Raw genomic sequence first — 16521 nt, 5'->3', positions numbered from 1 at the left:
GAACCAGCAGATGGAAGACCTCTCTGTCTCTGTCTCTACCTCTTTCTGTCATTCTTTCAAATAAATAAAAATAAATCTTTAAAACACACACACACAAAATTGCTGATTCTAAAGGATTGAGGAAAGAAACTTCCTTTATTAAAAGAGAGTAATAAAAATATACACAATATTCTACTCAACCAGTGAGTTTTTCTTTCATTTTAATCCTTCAAGATAAAGATATAGAAGTCTATTCATGTTTAATATACTTCTTATATCATCTCATGTAAAAATTGTATGAACCAGAATGGCCCAAACTAGGAAAGAACCTGTTCTCTTAGCTATAGTTTAGAGGGTAAAGAAGGGGAGAGATAGGTATTAATCCTGGGAGAGTAACTGTAGCTCTTGATTTCTGTTGACAAACAGGAGGCAGAAATAGCTTCAAAACTATTCAAAATACACAATTGGAATTTTATAGTCTGTGACATTAAATCACTGTTTTGAATATCTGAGATTCCTTTGGTAAATGAAGCATCATTCATTTGATAGCTCTATAGTCTCACATAAGAAGAAACAATATTTATGGGGTGGGCATTTGGCACAGGGTTAAGATGCCACCTGGGATGTCTGCACCCATATCAGAGTGCTTGGTTCATGTCCTGGCTCCTCCACTTCTGATCCAGCTTCCCGCTTATGTGCACCTCCGGAGGCAGAAGTGATGGCTCAAGCAGTTGAGTCTCTGCCACCTATGTAGGAGACCTGGATTGAGTTCCTGGCTCCTTGATTTGTCCTGGCCCAGGGCCAGCTGTTGTGGGTATTTCGGGAATAAACAAGCAGATGGAAGATCTATGTCTGCACTTTTCAAAGAAATAAAAACAAAAAACAAACTGTATTTACAAAAAGTAAGTGTGCACACACACACATCCCTAACAATATGTGCTACAACTGATTATTATTAAAACTATTTTCAAGGGTACTTTAAAGAGATTTGAATAAAAATAAATAGTAATAAGAGCTTTATTTCTAAATTTAGAAAATATCTGAACACTAAATGAAACATTAGAAAGGCATGACATCTCGGAAGTTTAAAAATGCAAACATCTTGGAAATAAAACAAGTCTGTACTTCTTAAAAATTGGGAATTGCAGGGCCAGCACTGCAGTTTACTTGGCTAATCTACTGCCTGCGGCGCCAGCATCCCATATGAGCACCGGGTTCTAGTCCTGGTTGCTCCTCTTCCAGTCCAGCTCTCTGCTGTGGCCCGGGGAGGGCAGTGGAGGATGGCCCAAGTGTTTGGGCTCCTGCACCCACAAGGGAGACTGGGAGGAAGCACCTGGCTCCTGGCTTCGGATCAGCTCAGCTCTGGCTGTTGCGGCCATTTGAGGGGTGAACCAATGGAAGGAAGACCTTTCTCTCTCTCACTGTCTATAACTCTACCTGTCAAATAAATAAATAAATAAATTGAGAATTGCTTCTTTTCTGAACTGGAAGGTAGTGATCTCAGGTAAGTTTACTTCTCAGTCAAATGAAATATTGTATCAATCATGAAGCTTACTTGTTGACATATTATATAACAAGTAGAAAGTATGAATACAGCTAGAGTCAGATACTAGAATGACTAAAAATGGTACCTGCGAACTCATTTTTTAAAATCAGGAAAATTGGGAGTAGTGGATGGAGAATGGGAATATTAAAAATAATTTTTTTCTAAAGCTCATGTACTCAATTTTCTATTTTCTTGCTCCACATTTCACTGCCTTCAACATTCTAAGCTGCTTAACAAGTCTATATTTTACTTATCACTGCTCATGCAATTGATGCTCTATAAGTCCCCAGCATTCATGAATGCTGCAAAAACCACAAGCAGAATTTCACCTTACAGTGAAGACTTTTAAGATAACATTTACAGAAATAAAGTCTAAAAATGAGGATCTTCTGTTAATTAATAACTCAAAATACTATATAAATAAAATTTCTGCAGAAGACTATGCATATATATATTTATAAAGCACCAATAGGCACCTTCCACTGATGACAGGAATCTTCATCCTTCAACTTTTTTTAAAGGTAGTAACAACCAAAGTATTCTTGGTCCTATCATCTCTGGAAGGCTGCCTGACTCCATGTGGCTTAGTCCTTAAAACTCAGATTTTCTTTTGAATTTTATTCTCAAAATGGATAGAGATCACAATAACAACTCCCCCAAAACCAGCCCTTTTATTTCCTGTAATTTCCTTAGCTATTATTAAACCAGCCCCCCTCCTTATGGGTCTTCCTTTCTCAATTTATATACTACATACTCAGATTGATGAATGCTCTTACCATTTTCCTCAAACCAAAAGTTCTTATGTTCTTGAATATGGTCTACACTTAATCTAGTACTCAAGATGGACAAATGCCAACCCCAATCAATCTGCATAGTGGTGCCTCCATATTTTCTAACTATACAAAAGCTTAGGCTTCTTTCAAATCAACCTCCTTTCCTCCAACTTCTGAACCAGATTCCCAAGCTGGCACATGCCATTCTTACCACAAAGAATGTCCATCACTTCCACCCCATTGCCACTGCTCACTACAGGTCATTTCCAGCTCTATTTCTTATTAAACAAAGACTCAAAAAATGACATATTTCTGCCCTCTATGAGATTGGCAGAAACTTAATTTAGCAAAACTAGAGGGCTTTCATTAAATATCTACTATGTGCTTAGTAATTTTATACATTATTTTTTCTAATCTTCAACAATCTTATGAAGTATTATTATTCTCTTTTTACCAACAGTAGTTTCCTCCTTTTTAAGTTCTTTTATTCTCTTTTTAAGAAAAAGGCCAAGGTACAGAAATATAAAATAATACACTCCTATTTAGTAAGTTCCCTTAAATCACATACTTAGCAAATGACAAGGCAAAGATGTAAACCCAGACTGCCTTACTCCAGGGCCACTGGTCTAAACACTACTAGGTTTTGTTTTTTTAAATCTGAACCATGAAAATACCTCCTCTCATTTATCTGAAATAGTTTTATATAATATTTCTACTTGTTACATACTATAAACAAACTTCCTCATGTTTTTGATTTTGACAAAAGAATGGTATTAAAATTCCATTTCTCTCTGAAAAAAAAAAAAAAAAAAAAACAATGTTCACATTGCAACTTCAACCAATGTCTTTTTTGTCATACAGATAACTTAAGCCTAAAATATTTTTGAAGAAACTCATTCCAATCAACTTTTTGGAATAAAGCTACAAATTATTACTTATACATGATGATGGTTTTATAGATTATTAATAATGTACTTTGGAATTATCATTCATGAATTTAACAGACATCTATCAAATTGGCAAAGATTTTAAAAACTGATCTACTCAATACCACTGAAGGTGCAGTGAGACACACACTCTTATAACAGATAACCACCTTCTGATTCAGTTATCGCACTTCTGGGAATCTATCCTAAAGGAAGGAAAAAAAAAAAAACACACACAAAAAACAAAGATGCAATCAAAGACAAAAGTATAAAAATCTTTGTACCAGTATTATTTAAAATAGTAATAATATAATGAATCAAACTCAAAGTCCCACACTGGGAGACGAACACCTCAAGTAGGGAAAAAAAGTAGGAACAAAAGTTTATACATAAAAATATAATTTCAACTTTTGTACAAATAAAACATCTGTACATGCAAGGGAAGAACTGGGAAAATATACATTACAAGTTTAGCAGTAAAAAAAAAAAAAAGTTAGCAGTAATTTTCTCTGGATGATAGGATCAAGGGTGATTTTCAATTTTTTCTTTACACTCAACATTCTTTTCAAAAGTTGCCACAATGTAACATGAATCCTTTTAAACAAACAAACAAAAAAAATTAAGCAAATGATCCTGAACCATGTTACTCAGGAAAGGAACAAATTGCCCAGTACAAGATAATGTCACCCTTGTTTTGTTCCCAGGTTCCACTATGCTCAGGTTAACGTATACATTGTGTAAAGGAGGCCATCCAAAACTCGGTAATATTTATGGAACTGCACAAGGCCCACTACCTAAGTCAATCAATGTACCAAAATAAAGCACCAGAGCTAAATGGACTGTTTCACTGTATACGTCTGTTGAGAATAAATGTCCAATGAATCCTCTAATTCAAAATACACAAAATGGAAAAACCAGAAAAAGCTTCTCATTCTGCAATACTAAATACACTATTGTTGCCTTATAAGCACAACCCCATTAGGTCTAAAAAGAGGAGAAACTTGAAAATAAAATTGGCAAGCTACCAACAGTCACTAAAAAAATGCACATTGGTGCATTTTACCTTTTTACACATTTCTGTCCCAGCAGGTAATTAACTTTAGCGGTACCGGAGGATTTTAATCAGCGTAGGAAAAATATTAAGCTACTCTTTAAACATCTTCTGACATTAGGCAGATAATTAAAATATCTAGCTGAACAAAGGAAAAAACTTGCCCACATTGTGGGTTACATATAAATAAATGCATGTTATGTGTGTGTGAGTACACCTGAATATACATGCTGAAAATGAATTCACCAAAGAGTCTTAATGCCTGAGGAGACAAATATGCTTACCTGCTTACACATATATCAAAACATCAGGTGGTACCCCAAAACATACTTTTTATATGTCAATTAAAAATTTTAAATTTCTAATTAAATATTTTTAAAAATCTCACAATAGGTAGTAGGATAAATGACCATTATACTACGCAACACTCACTGAAAATTTAATAGTCACACTGATTTTACTGAAAAGGAATATCATTCTATTTACCATGAAATAAACATTTCTTTATAAAACATGTCTGGCTCTGACATACTATCACCTTCACATCTCAGTGACCATTCAAAGAGCCTAACTATGAGTCACTCAAACGTGTTCAATGACTGAATCTGATCTGAAATCTATTAAGGAAATTATACAACATTCTCACATGCATACAATAAATTTAAAGGGCAGTTTCAAAGATATCAAGATTTGGGTTTGGGGCCAGCACTGTGGTGTAGCAGGTAAAGCCACCGCCTGCAGTGCCAGCATCCCAAATGGGTGCCGGTTTGAGTCCCTGCTGCTCCACTTCCTATCCAGCTCTCTGCTATGGCAGTAAAAGACGACCCAAGTCCTTCAGCCCCTGCAGCCACGTGGGAGACCAGGAAGAATCTCCTGGCTTTCGGCTTCTGGCTCTGCGGCCATCCGGGGAGTAAACCTGAGGATGGAAAACTTATTCTCTCTCTCTCTCTGCCTCTTCCTTTGCCTCTCTGTAACTCTGTCTTTCAAATACATAAGTAAATAAATCTTTAAAAAAGATTTGGGCTATATTGTAAACTAAATAAATTTCAAAGATTCGTATTAGATTTCACCTGCCACAGTAATTAACTTAGCAGTTGCTTGCTTAATATGCTATAATATAGTCTACTTGTCTAGAACAGAATGATCCTATTCATAAATGAATTTTAAGACATCACTGAAAATACTGTGAATGAATTTATTCTCCAGATCACACATTTGACAGATCTAAAATACTAGATCTAAAATAAGACTCCCTACAACTCTTGTTGTATAAACTACACTTGCGATTTGTGCAAACAACTATATCCAGTTTTTTGTAATTTTTTTTAGTTTTGTTTTTGATAGCTAAACCATACTCCTATCCTGAGCAAAATCATTGTCCATCCAGAATAAGTGGATAAGCATTACAAAAAACCTTCAGTACATAATGTGTTATAGGTGTATACACCTGAGTTGAAAGTATGCTGTCAGTTTTAATTAATCCAACAGTGTCTTTTAATTGCAGTTTAGTATTTCCTATTCTTATGAAATACTGTCTAATTTAAATATATTCTGAAGCCAAATGTGGGGTTAAATATTTAATTTTAAATTTGGCTAACTTTACCATTCTGCACTTAGGGCCATTCTCTATCAATGTGTATTAAATAGGCAAGAGGTAGAAATACTGGGAAAACTGCAGGCATTTATAAAGAAAATTTTTAAGATTTAACCAAACTAAATTTATACAGCCCAAATAAATAAGTCAGTAGTGCTTTGGGAAAAGACCATTAAGTTGTCTAATGATTGAAGTTTATTTCACAAAACATTTTATCTTCCATGTGTCAATCATGTATTTCTGAAAATTATATTAAAAGGATTATGTTTGGACCACTTATAAAAGTACATCATTTCCTGTTTCAACTCTACCTTAATAATCACACACAATTTCCTTTTTTCATTGGTGTGTGTGTGTGTGTGTCTGTGTGTATGTTGGTACCTTCTACCTCTAAAAGGCCTAGTTTGAAACGGAAATGAGAGCATGGCACAGTTCTGTTAAACTGCTTTGCTGATCAGAAGAGCATCATGATAATGAACAAAGCTAAGCTTAGAGGTTCAATACTTATCTGGCTTATTTAATTTTCAAACAAATTGTCCTCTTAACCACTCATCTCAAAACTGTGAGCCAAGGGGACTGAGAGTGTGTGAAACGTTCACTGCAAACCCATCACCATTATAACAAAAAATTCAAAAATTATTGCTTGTAATCCCCAAATTTCAAGCACACAAAAGAAAAAATGGACATTTCACCTATCTCCTATGAAAAGCTTAAATATAAAAACATATGAAAGCTTAACTAACTTTGTTTAATGCAACTCTTTTCCATAAGATATGAATCTGGCATTAAATCATGCAGCAATTATGACATCAAAACAAGCTGAAACTCCTTGGAAATATGCCACTAACTCTCTACAACTGATTAGTTTAATTTGAAGAGGAACACTAGATGAGGCAAGTTTGTGTTCACAATGTTAAAAGCACTGCAATTTTACGATATAAATGCCCTTTACATGAGCTATTTTGAATGAAAATAGGAGAATTTTGGAAGCATGACCTTAGAAAGGTTCAATGAACATTTACTGGGCCCCAAGCACGTGGGTGACACAGTGCTAGGTGCTTTCCGGTTACTCAGTCCAATTCACTCCCTTCATAGATGTCAAACTTCCTCACTCATGCCAAATCTAATCAACTAGAAATGCTCAGCAAAGCCATCTCAGTGGTATAATTTTCTACTAAAACAGACTGGTATCATTCTCCTCTATACACAAAATAAAACTGCAAATGATGCAATGCTGACCTTATTTAACAAAAACAATAGTGTAACTATTTTTTTGACTATCAAGAATTACAACAATTTAAAAAATCAACTGTGAGAATCCTCAACTAAGTACCAGTTGCATAATTTACTGCAAAGAACAAATCTTTAAAAAAGATTTAAAAACAAATCTTTATAAAGACATAGGGCTGTCAAAGTGGTAGGATTCTAAAAGCATAGTAAAAAACAGAAATTTATAATTTAAATGTTATCACTTTTTAAAAAACCCTTTGTAAGAAAAATTAAGTCATTATAAAATATTGTCATTATAAAATATCATCAATCATATACTAACAATGTTCATAAGTAACAGTAAACACTAGCAAGATCTAGAGTTATTTAACTACCAGCTTATAAATTATAACAGAATGGAAAAATGCCCTGAGGGCAGAGACCCTGTCTAATTCATCTGAGTATCCCCAACAATTAGCACCCTGTTGTTAAATGTTAAAGAGCTAAATTCAACCTAATAATCTAAAAGATCTTTTATGACTGAAACTATTCTTTAAGTGTTAATAATACCCAAAGCAAGTGATATGCCACGTAACTTATACTCAAACCGGTGACTGTCAAAACTAACAAAAGCTACTCTTTGAAAGCAATTCAGATACACACCAGGAGACAAGACTATCCATAAACTTCAATCTGTTAGTCCTTCTGGAAAGGAATCTCAAAGAAAAAATAATGTTGCATATGCAAGAATTGATTTTATTGTGGCTGGCGCTGTGACTCAAAAGGCTAATCCTCCACCTGCGGCGCCAGCACACCAGGTTCTAGTCTCGGTCAGGGCGCCGGATTCTATCCCGGTTGCCCCTCTTCCAGTCCAGCTCTCTGCTATGGCCAGGGAGTGCAGTGGAGGATGGCCCAAGTGCTTGGGCCCTGCACCTGCATGGGAGACCAGGAGAAGCACCTGGCTCCTGGCTTCGGATCAGCGCGGTGCGTTGGCAGCAGCGCACTGGCCACAGCAGCCATTGGGGGTGAACCAATGGAAAAGGAAGACCTTTCTCTCTCTCTCACTGTCCACTCTGCCTGTCCAAAAAAAAAAAGAATTGATTTCACTGTTATTTTAACGAGGTGGGGGGAGGGAACAGACTACCTATATGTCCAACAGCAGGAAGATAGATTACTCTGCAATCACTGAAACAGGTTGAAAAGGAAGATGATTTAATCTCCTAAATGGTCTTACAATTCCACTTTTGCTTCCCCAACCCCAAGATGATTTCCACACAGCAGCCAAAATGATGCTCACAAACTTGAGTCAGAACAGGTCTCTTCTCAAAATCCTCTATTGGCTTTGTATCTTATTCAACGTAAAATCTGAAGTTCTTGCTACGGCCCATAAGGTCATACAGTGGTGCCCACTACCTTTCAACCTCAAGCTGTCCCACTTTCCCTCCTTATTGTCCTCCAACCACAAGGACCTCCTAGCTGTTCTCAAAAAGGTGAAAGCACACTCAGGAGTCTTTGCACTTAAAGCCCTGCCTGCTGTAACCTTTACCCCTACTTCCTTCAGCTCTCAGGTTCAGTCTTCCCTGTCAATGTTTCTAACCCTTCATCCAACTGTATTCACCCTTCCCCGTAGCTCATATCACCCGATATATTCTACAGCTATCTGGTTATGGCTTGTCTTACCTGTTTAGAACATAAGCTCTGTGACAGCAAGAACTTTTTTTTTTCACAAAGTAGGAATTTAATAGCTACCTGTTGAATTAATTTTGAAGAATGATAATTATTAACTACATAAAAACCATGCTCATGAATAAGCTTGACTGGGTACAGGAGAAATGAATAGTTTGATCTGTGAACATTTTAAGTGCTGATCATATTGCTAAAAAGTAAAGTGGGGACCAGCACTGTGGCAGTGGGTAAAGCCACCACCTGCTGGTGCTGGCATCCCATATGGGCACCAGTATGAGTCCTGGCTGCTACACTTCCAATCCAGCTCTCTGCTATGGTCTGGGAAAAAGCAGTAGAAGGTGGCCCAAGTCCTTGGGTTCCTGCACCTGAGTGGGAGACCCAGAAGAAACTCCTGGCTCATGGCTTCATATCGGCGCAGCTCTGGCCGTTGGGGCCATTTGTGCAGTGAACCAGTGGATGGAAGACCTTTCTCTCTGCTTCTCTGTAACACTCTTTCAAATAAATAAATAAATCTTTTTTAAAAATTAGATAATAGTGCAAACAATAAAAATCAGGGTCTTTTATAATCATGATTTTTAAGGTGTCAAAGTGTCTAGAAGGGGCTGGCACTGTGGCACAGCAGGTTAACGCCCTGGCCTGAAGCGCCGGCATCCCATATGCGCGCCAGTTCGAGTCCCAGCTGCTCCTCTTCCGATCCAGCTCTCTGCTATGGCCTAGGAAAGCAGTAGAAGATGGCCCAAGTCCTTGGGCCCCTGCACCCATGTGGGAGACCCAGAAGAAGCTCCTGGCTCCTGGCTTCAGATCGGCTCAGCTCCGGCCTTTGCGGCCATCTGGGGAGTGAACCAGCAGATGGAAGACCTTTTTCTCTCTCTCTACCTCTCTCTGTAACTCTGTCTTTCCAATAAAATAAAATAAATCTTTTTTAAAAAGTGTCTAGAATAATTCTATACTTTAGAAGCAGTCAGCATATTAATTTAAAACTAACCAGTAATAGTTACAAATGTGGACTAACTTTTCCCCATAAAATTTTAACAGTAATCAGTCTTACATCTTGTTGCCAGAGACCCGAAGTCTGGAATGCAAGTGTACACACCATCATTCCTGAGGCCACACAAAGAGGGGACAAGGCTTCCGAACATTTTTGATACAAAATTGAATACCACTCAAGGATTCCAAGATAGGTGTTAATGGTTGGTTTCAGGGGGCCCCTGAAACTGAACACAGTTTTATGCGTAATGCCTGTTACTTTTTTTCTGGGGACAGTGTCCATATATTTCATTATATTCTGGAAGGTGTCAGCAGCCTAGAAAAGGTTAAAAATTATTTCATTTATTCCATGTCAAATATAAAATCCTAACATAAGGTACCTCAAATGACAGAAGATAAATAATAGCTAGATACATCTTTGTAATCATTCAGTTCATTCAATGAATAGCGAACATGCGTGACCTTCAATACCTAAGCATATTTAAAGAAGACAATTCAAAATACCAAGGAATCAACAGAAGATTCACTGAAACACCACATTAAAAAATAATATCAGAAAGAATTTCAGAACAAAAAGCACTACGGGGAAGCATAATAAAGACAGAGGAGGAGTCTGGGGCCTAATTCAGGGCTTATTGTGTCAAAGTATCACATAAATCAACTACATCAAAAGAAAAGCAACACTACACACCGGCATGCCCACCCCCACACATTCAGACAGGAAACCCAAAGAAAGTTTCCAAATCCTGTTTCCAACAGCATCTTTTCTGAGACTGCCCTTCGGCATGTTTTTGAAGGTAGGAGTCCTTCAAAAAAGTTAAGTGCAAGCGCTGATACTTCATTCTTACTGTAAAAAACCAAAGCCACACAGAATCACCATCTGTCACCCCCAAGTCGGAAAACAGCGGCTACCTGTGGCCCATGAACCTCCTGCCTTGTTGGTGCACTTTATTTCTTACACCCTCCTCCTTTCCAAGCAGTACCAAAACGATTTCCCTCTCCAAAAGGAATACATCACTCCTAAGCACAGTTCTTCTTTCAAGAGGTCAAAGGTCTCCTGCACCCTGGATTTTAGCCCGGTGAAGATATCCTCCTACTCTGGGGGTGCGGGGGGGGGGGGCACACTGTGTCCTCTTCTCCCAGCAGTACAGCAGTGGGTTTCACAATTCAGCTGAAGACACCGTCCTGACTTCCTGAGTGAGGGGGCAAGTAACAGTGCTACCAGCCCGACACTCCTGCAGAGCCTCCTCCGAAGGGAGGCGACAACCACACCGCGCGCGACCTCCCCACTAACGACAGCGGGGCCAGAAGCCGAGACCCAGGCGAAGCCAAGGCTGACAAGGCGAACACATGGCACGCTACCGGAGACAGGGGTGAAAGAGGGCGGGAAAGGGGCTGGGAGGCGCCCTGGGACGTAGAGATGTCAGCCCCATCCACCTGGGATGGTGGTGGTGGGAGATGGAGGAAGGAAAGGCAGTCCCTGAACCCCCCTGACAAGTGGACAGGAGCGGGACAGTACGCCCGCAAGTCTCCGGCAGGGGACGGGCGACAGACCATTGGCCCGAGCCTCCCAGTGCCTCCTCGCGTGCCCCGCCGAGGGGAGCCGGGTCTGCAGGAAGCCCTAACCCTAGTCCGGGAACACGCAAGAGGAGGAAGAAGGCAGCGAAGTGCAACCTTCCGCACCTCTCAGCAGCGAGGGGCGAGGACACCATGTCCGGGGAGACGCGCGAGGGAAATGGGTTTGTGCCATGACACCTCGGGGAGTTGGAGGGTGGGGGACACAATGTCCTCTTTCTCTCCCACACCCGGCCCGGGCCCCTCCCGTCCGTCTCCCGCAGGCCCAGCCACAGTCCACCGGCTCGGTCCGCGGGCGTGGCTGGCTCCGGCCCCGGCGGCGGCCGGGCATCCCGAGCTCCGGCCCCTCCCGCCGGCCAGGCCCCCGGGCCGCCGCCCCGGACACGGAGCGAACGCAGAGCAGGAAGGGGGAGCCAGGGACTGACCGGCGACACGAGCCGCCCCTGCCCCGGCCCGGCCGACCCGCGCCCCCCGCTCCCTCAAGGGCTCGCTGGGGCTCCCCGCCCCTCACTCACCCCCCCGGTCCGGCGCCTCCTCCACCTCCTCCTCCTCCTCCTCCCTCCTCTCGGCCGTGGCTCCGGCTCTGCGCGGCGACGGCGGCGGCGGCCTCGGGAGCGGCGGCGGCGGCGCCTCCAGAACGCGCACGCACGCAGGACGCATGTCCCGCCCCCCTAGTTCCGCCCCGCCTCTCCGGGTCGGCGTCGGCCAGGCTTTGGCCCCGCCTTCCCTGGTGGGAGGGGGGAAATCCGGAGTCCGCTTAAAGGAGCCGCTGCTCAGGAAAGGGTAGGGAGAGCCGACGACTGCTGGGAGAGCGCGCGGAGTTTCACATTTGCAGAGGAGCCGGATATGAAATGAGGACGGCTGTAAAGGTTCAGGAGGAACAGAAATTGGAGAGAACGCAACCCTGCCCCAAGTACTAACTGAGCAGCAGTTAGATGCCGGGCAGTGCCCTAGGCGGAGTGGATAAAGCAAAGGCTGGCATGGAGCTTGCAGTCTAGTGGATTGGGAGAGGGAGCCAGAAGACACAGCAGTGACCGCAACTGCAGGCAGTCTTAAGTGGTGTGGGGGAAACGGAGCAGCGGGTAGGGTGGATGTTGGGTCAGATACTGCCTCTCTTGGGAGACCTCTGAGCACATACAGACTTGATGGAATGAACACTGCAAACCTGAGTTGGGGGGAGGAGCACCTGGGGCTTAAAGGCAATCAGCCACACTTCCAGAGGTAGGATGTGCCTGCCTGGGGCCAGGAGCAGTTAGAAGCCAGCAAGGAGGCTCAGTGCAGTGGGCAGGGGGCCAAACCCTGCGGGACAATGGGAAGCCATGGAGGAGGGTGAGCTATGGTTCGGATTTTAAAAAGTTAATCTTGCTGATGTGTGTAAACACAAAAGTCTGCAGGAAGCCACCGAGGAAGTGAGGTGGTTGGTGGTAGCTTGCCCTAGGATGGCCTTAGTGGGTGTGTTGAGAACAGCGCTATTCTATTTATTTATTTGACAGGCAGAGTGGATAGTGATAGACAGACAGAGAGAAAGGTCTTCCTTTTTGCCATTGGTTCACCCTCCAATGGCCGCTGCGGCCGGCACATCGTGCTGATCCGATGGCAGGAGCCAGGTGCTTCTCCTGGTCTCCCACACGGGTGCAGGGCCCAAGGACTTGGGCCATCCTCCACTGCCTTCCCGGGCCATAGCAGAGAGCTGGCCTGGAAGAGGGGCAACTGGGACAGAATCCGGCACCCCAACTGGGACTAGAACCCGGTGTGCCGGCGCCGCAAGGCGGAGGATTAGCCTGTTAAGCCATGGCTCCGGCCTATTCTATTTATTTTTTAAAATAATGTTGTGTTTTTAAAAATGTGCTAGTTGTTTATTTTATTTGAAAGGCAGAAGAAAGAGAGATCTTCCACCCACTGATTTACTCCCCAAATGCCCACAACAGACTCGCCTGGGCCAGGCCTCCAAGTTAGGAGTCTGGAGCTCAATTTAGGCCTCCCACATGAGTGACGGGGACTCAAGCACTTGAGCCATCGCCTGCTGCCTGCAGGACGAGCATTAGCAGGAAGCTGGAGTTGGGAGTGGCGCTGAGACTTGAACCCAGGCTCTCCTCCCAATATGAGATGCAGGTGTCCCAAAGTGTCATGAGAAACGCCCACCCAGATCTTACTTAGGCACACACTTTCATGGGAATTGACTTGGACTTGAGGGACAGTGTGTGAGGAAGCAAAACGATCGTTCTTAGGGTTAGGGCCTGGTGGCTGGTAATCCTGGAGCCGTTTAGTGAGATGGGGAAGGCACAAAGGGAAGAAAGTTAGGGGTGGGAGAAATCTGGATACCTGCTTTGCAGGTGTTCTGCTTAAGGTTCAAGTGGAGATTTTGGGTAAACACTGGGATAGGGGAGTCTGCATATAAGCATTTGGGATTCATCAGTACACAGATGCCTTTTAAACCTTCTGTCTACTTAGAATCACACTGGGAGGGGGAGGTGGTGGAGGAGAGGACCGAGTGTCACTCCTGAGCAGAAGGGAAGGAACCCCCAGTAAAGCGGGCAGGTGGAAGATAAGAGAATTGTTTCAGGCAGGAGGGAGTGATGAATCGTATCAGATAACTGTCAAAATAAGTAAGATGGAGACTGAGAACTTAAACACTGATGTTGGTCTGATGAAGCTTGCTGATGACCTTGAAGAGAACAGTTTCAGAGGAGTCACAGTGGAAAAAGTCTGCTGAGAGTATGTGGGGAGGATGGGAGGCGAGGACGAGAAAGCGCTTTAAGGAGCTTTGCTTGGGGCCCAGGGAGGGCATTTTAAGGTGAGAGATGCCTTGGCTGGAGCGATCCTTGTGGGAGAGGTGAAGCTAATGATGCAAAAGACAAGAGGAGACAACTGGGGAAAGACTGGCTTGAAGTGGCTGAGAAGCAATGGGCCCCAGCCTAGGAATGAAGGGGCATTAGGAGAGGGGCAAGGCCGTGCATTCCCAGACTCTGCTGGGAGAGGAGGCAGAGTGTCTGGGTGCATGTGCTGGTGAGCAGGCAGGACATCTGGCAATGGCAAGCTCGGGCTACTGCAGGACGGAGCAGGCAGGTGAGAGCTCAGCTCACCGTGTGCCTGGTGGGGCCACATCAGCCTGGAGGAAGGCGAACTTGTCTAATTGCTCCACCCAGAGGGGTGAGGCTTTTAGTAGCCACACACACACAACACACGCACATGCACACTGTAGGGGTATGCGCCTCCTCCCCAGTTTGCACTGAGTGCTGCAAGTGCTGGCTGCCCAGCTGGGATTGAAGAGGTAAGAGCTAGTCAGTATGTTTTCCTTTGCTCTGTGCAATGAAAAGTGGGCAGGGGCTGTTGGCTATGTAAGCAGATAGAAGGAGGTGGGAATCAACCCCCTTGCAGAGTGGGCGAGTGGCCCGAGGAGCATGGACAGCGCTGAGGGCCCTCTTGAGCTGGTGGCTGCACGTTTCAAGTGAGCCCACTCAGGTTGTGGGATGCATTCAGCAGCCATACTGCCCTGCTGGGGCTGGAGGAGACCTGGACTTGAGCGGGGCTGTGTTTTGTATTAGGAAACTGGCGCAGTTTTAGCCAGGTGGCTGCATGGCCCAGCTACCTGAGCCAGGCTCCACCCCCATCCTAATGGGATTCGCTGCTCCTGCTTCCCTGCCCGCCCTCAGGCAAAGTTGTAAAAGGGCCTGTTCCTGAGCATGTGCTCTCTTGGTTCTTCTCTCTTGGCTCCTCTCCTCCTCTTGTCTCTCCTCTCTCTGCTCTCTCTTCTCTCCTTGCTAGCTCCTCTCCTCTCTGTTTCTCTCTTATACTCTCTTTCTCTCTCTTTTTCCTTGGCCACCCCTTCACTCCGGTCTGTTGGGTGTTCCCCCATAAACCCTTTCCCTTACTCCGGTGTTTGGTGTGTTTTGCGATGGCTAACATTAATATATAACATTTTGCAAGTGAAACTCCAGGAAAGCGAGAGAAAGGTACTGCCAGGGAGTGATTACACTAATGGGCCTTGGGATTTGATCCAGGAGGGAAGAAAGGGCAAGTTTAAACAGTGGTGGTCCCTGTGAGAAGGAGGAGCTCAAGAGGAAGCAGTGAAGGAAGTCAGGGCGTGGGGACTTTCCAAGGATCAAACCGGAGGCACTGAGGGCACAGGAAGTGCAAGCGATCTGTGAGAATAAAGAGCTCAGGCGACAAGGCCACACCTCAGAGCTAGGCAGGCGGCCTAGCCCACGCGCACCTGTGCTTGCCTCGGTTTGGGGGGGGGGTGCATTGGCCAGGGAAAGGTTGAGGGGCTGAGGTGCCCAGACTGGGGGCAACAGCCCAGGAGGGGGTGAGCCAACTAGAAATTGGCTCCCTCCCCCACTTTGAGAGACCCTGTGGGGCACTTGGCTTTCCCCACCCTCTCTTTTCACCATGACCTTGGAGCAGTTGTGTAGACCTTCCTGTCTCCTGCTGTCTGACAGAAACTAAGCATCTGTCTCTCTAAACCCAGCTCCTCCTCCTCCCAGGTTCCCCTTTTCTGCTCAAGGTGCTACCGTTCCAGACCTCCTCACCCTTAAGCCCAGTTGGTCCCCAAAACGTAGCACTCTGCTCGGTCTGGTAGAAGGTTCGGCCCTGCTGCACATGTTCTTTTTCTGCGTAGTCCACTACAGCAGCCCCTCATCAGCTTGAAATGAGGCTGATGTGGCCAGGGAACTGAATTTCACATCTTGCTTAATTTTGGTTAAGTTTAGGTGTAAATTGCTGCCTGTAGCTAGAAGCTACTCTATGAGTGTCCTTCATAAAGATAAGTTTATTTTGGTGCAAAGCAATTTTTTTTTTATATATTTATTTATTTGGAAGACAGAGTTACGGAGAGAAGGAGAGGCTGAGAGGGAGCGAGAGACCTTCCATCTGCTGGTTCAGTCCCCACATGGCTGTAACGGCCAGGGCTGGGCCAGGCTGAAGCCAGGAGCCTGAAACTCCATCTGGCTCTCCCACATGGATGGGAGAGACCCAAGTACTTGGGCCATCATCCATTGCCTCCCCACGTGCATTAATAGGAAGCTAGATCAGAAGCGGAACAGCTGGGAATCAAACTGATGTTCATATGGAATGCCAGCATCTTAGGCAGCAGCTTAACGTGCTGTGCTACAGCATGGGCCCTGCAAAACACTTTTGAAATCCATACCTTGGGGCCAGCACTGTGGCATAGCGGGTAAAGCTGCTGCCTGCAGTGC

The 16521-nt window shown here is 44.0% G+C and overlaps 1 protein-coding gene across 1 annotated transcript in view; it reads right to left on the bottom strand.

Moving 5' to 3' along the window:
* The window catches only part of RAP1A (RAP1A, member of RAS oncogene family), an 86895-nt gene extending 74952 nt beyond the window's left edge, over positions 1–11943 (bottom strand). Inside the window, exon 1 of the mRNA XM_062191965.1 lies at positions 11842–11943. The gene's annotated coding sequence lies outside the window, so the exon portion shown is untranslated. The remainder of the gene's footprint in view (positions 1–11841) is intronic.
* Between the last annotated feature and the right edge of the window lie 4578 nt (positions 11944–16521).

This window comes from Lepus europaeus, chromosome 5, assembly GCF_033115175.1.
Source record: "Lepus europaeus isolate LE1 chromosome 5, mLepTim1.pri, whole genome shotgun sequence".
NCBI lineage: Eukaryota > Metazoa > Chordata > Mammalia > Lagomorpha > Leporidae > Lepus > Lepus europaeus.
Note: the sequence above shows the minus strand (reverse complement) of the source record. Positions and strands in the feature narration are given on the sequence as shown.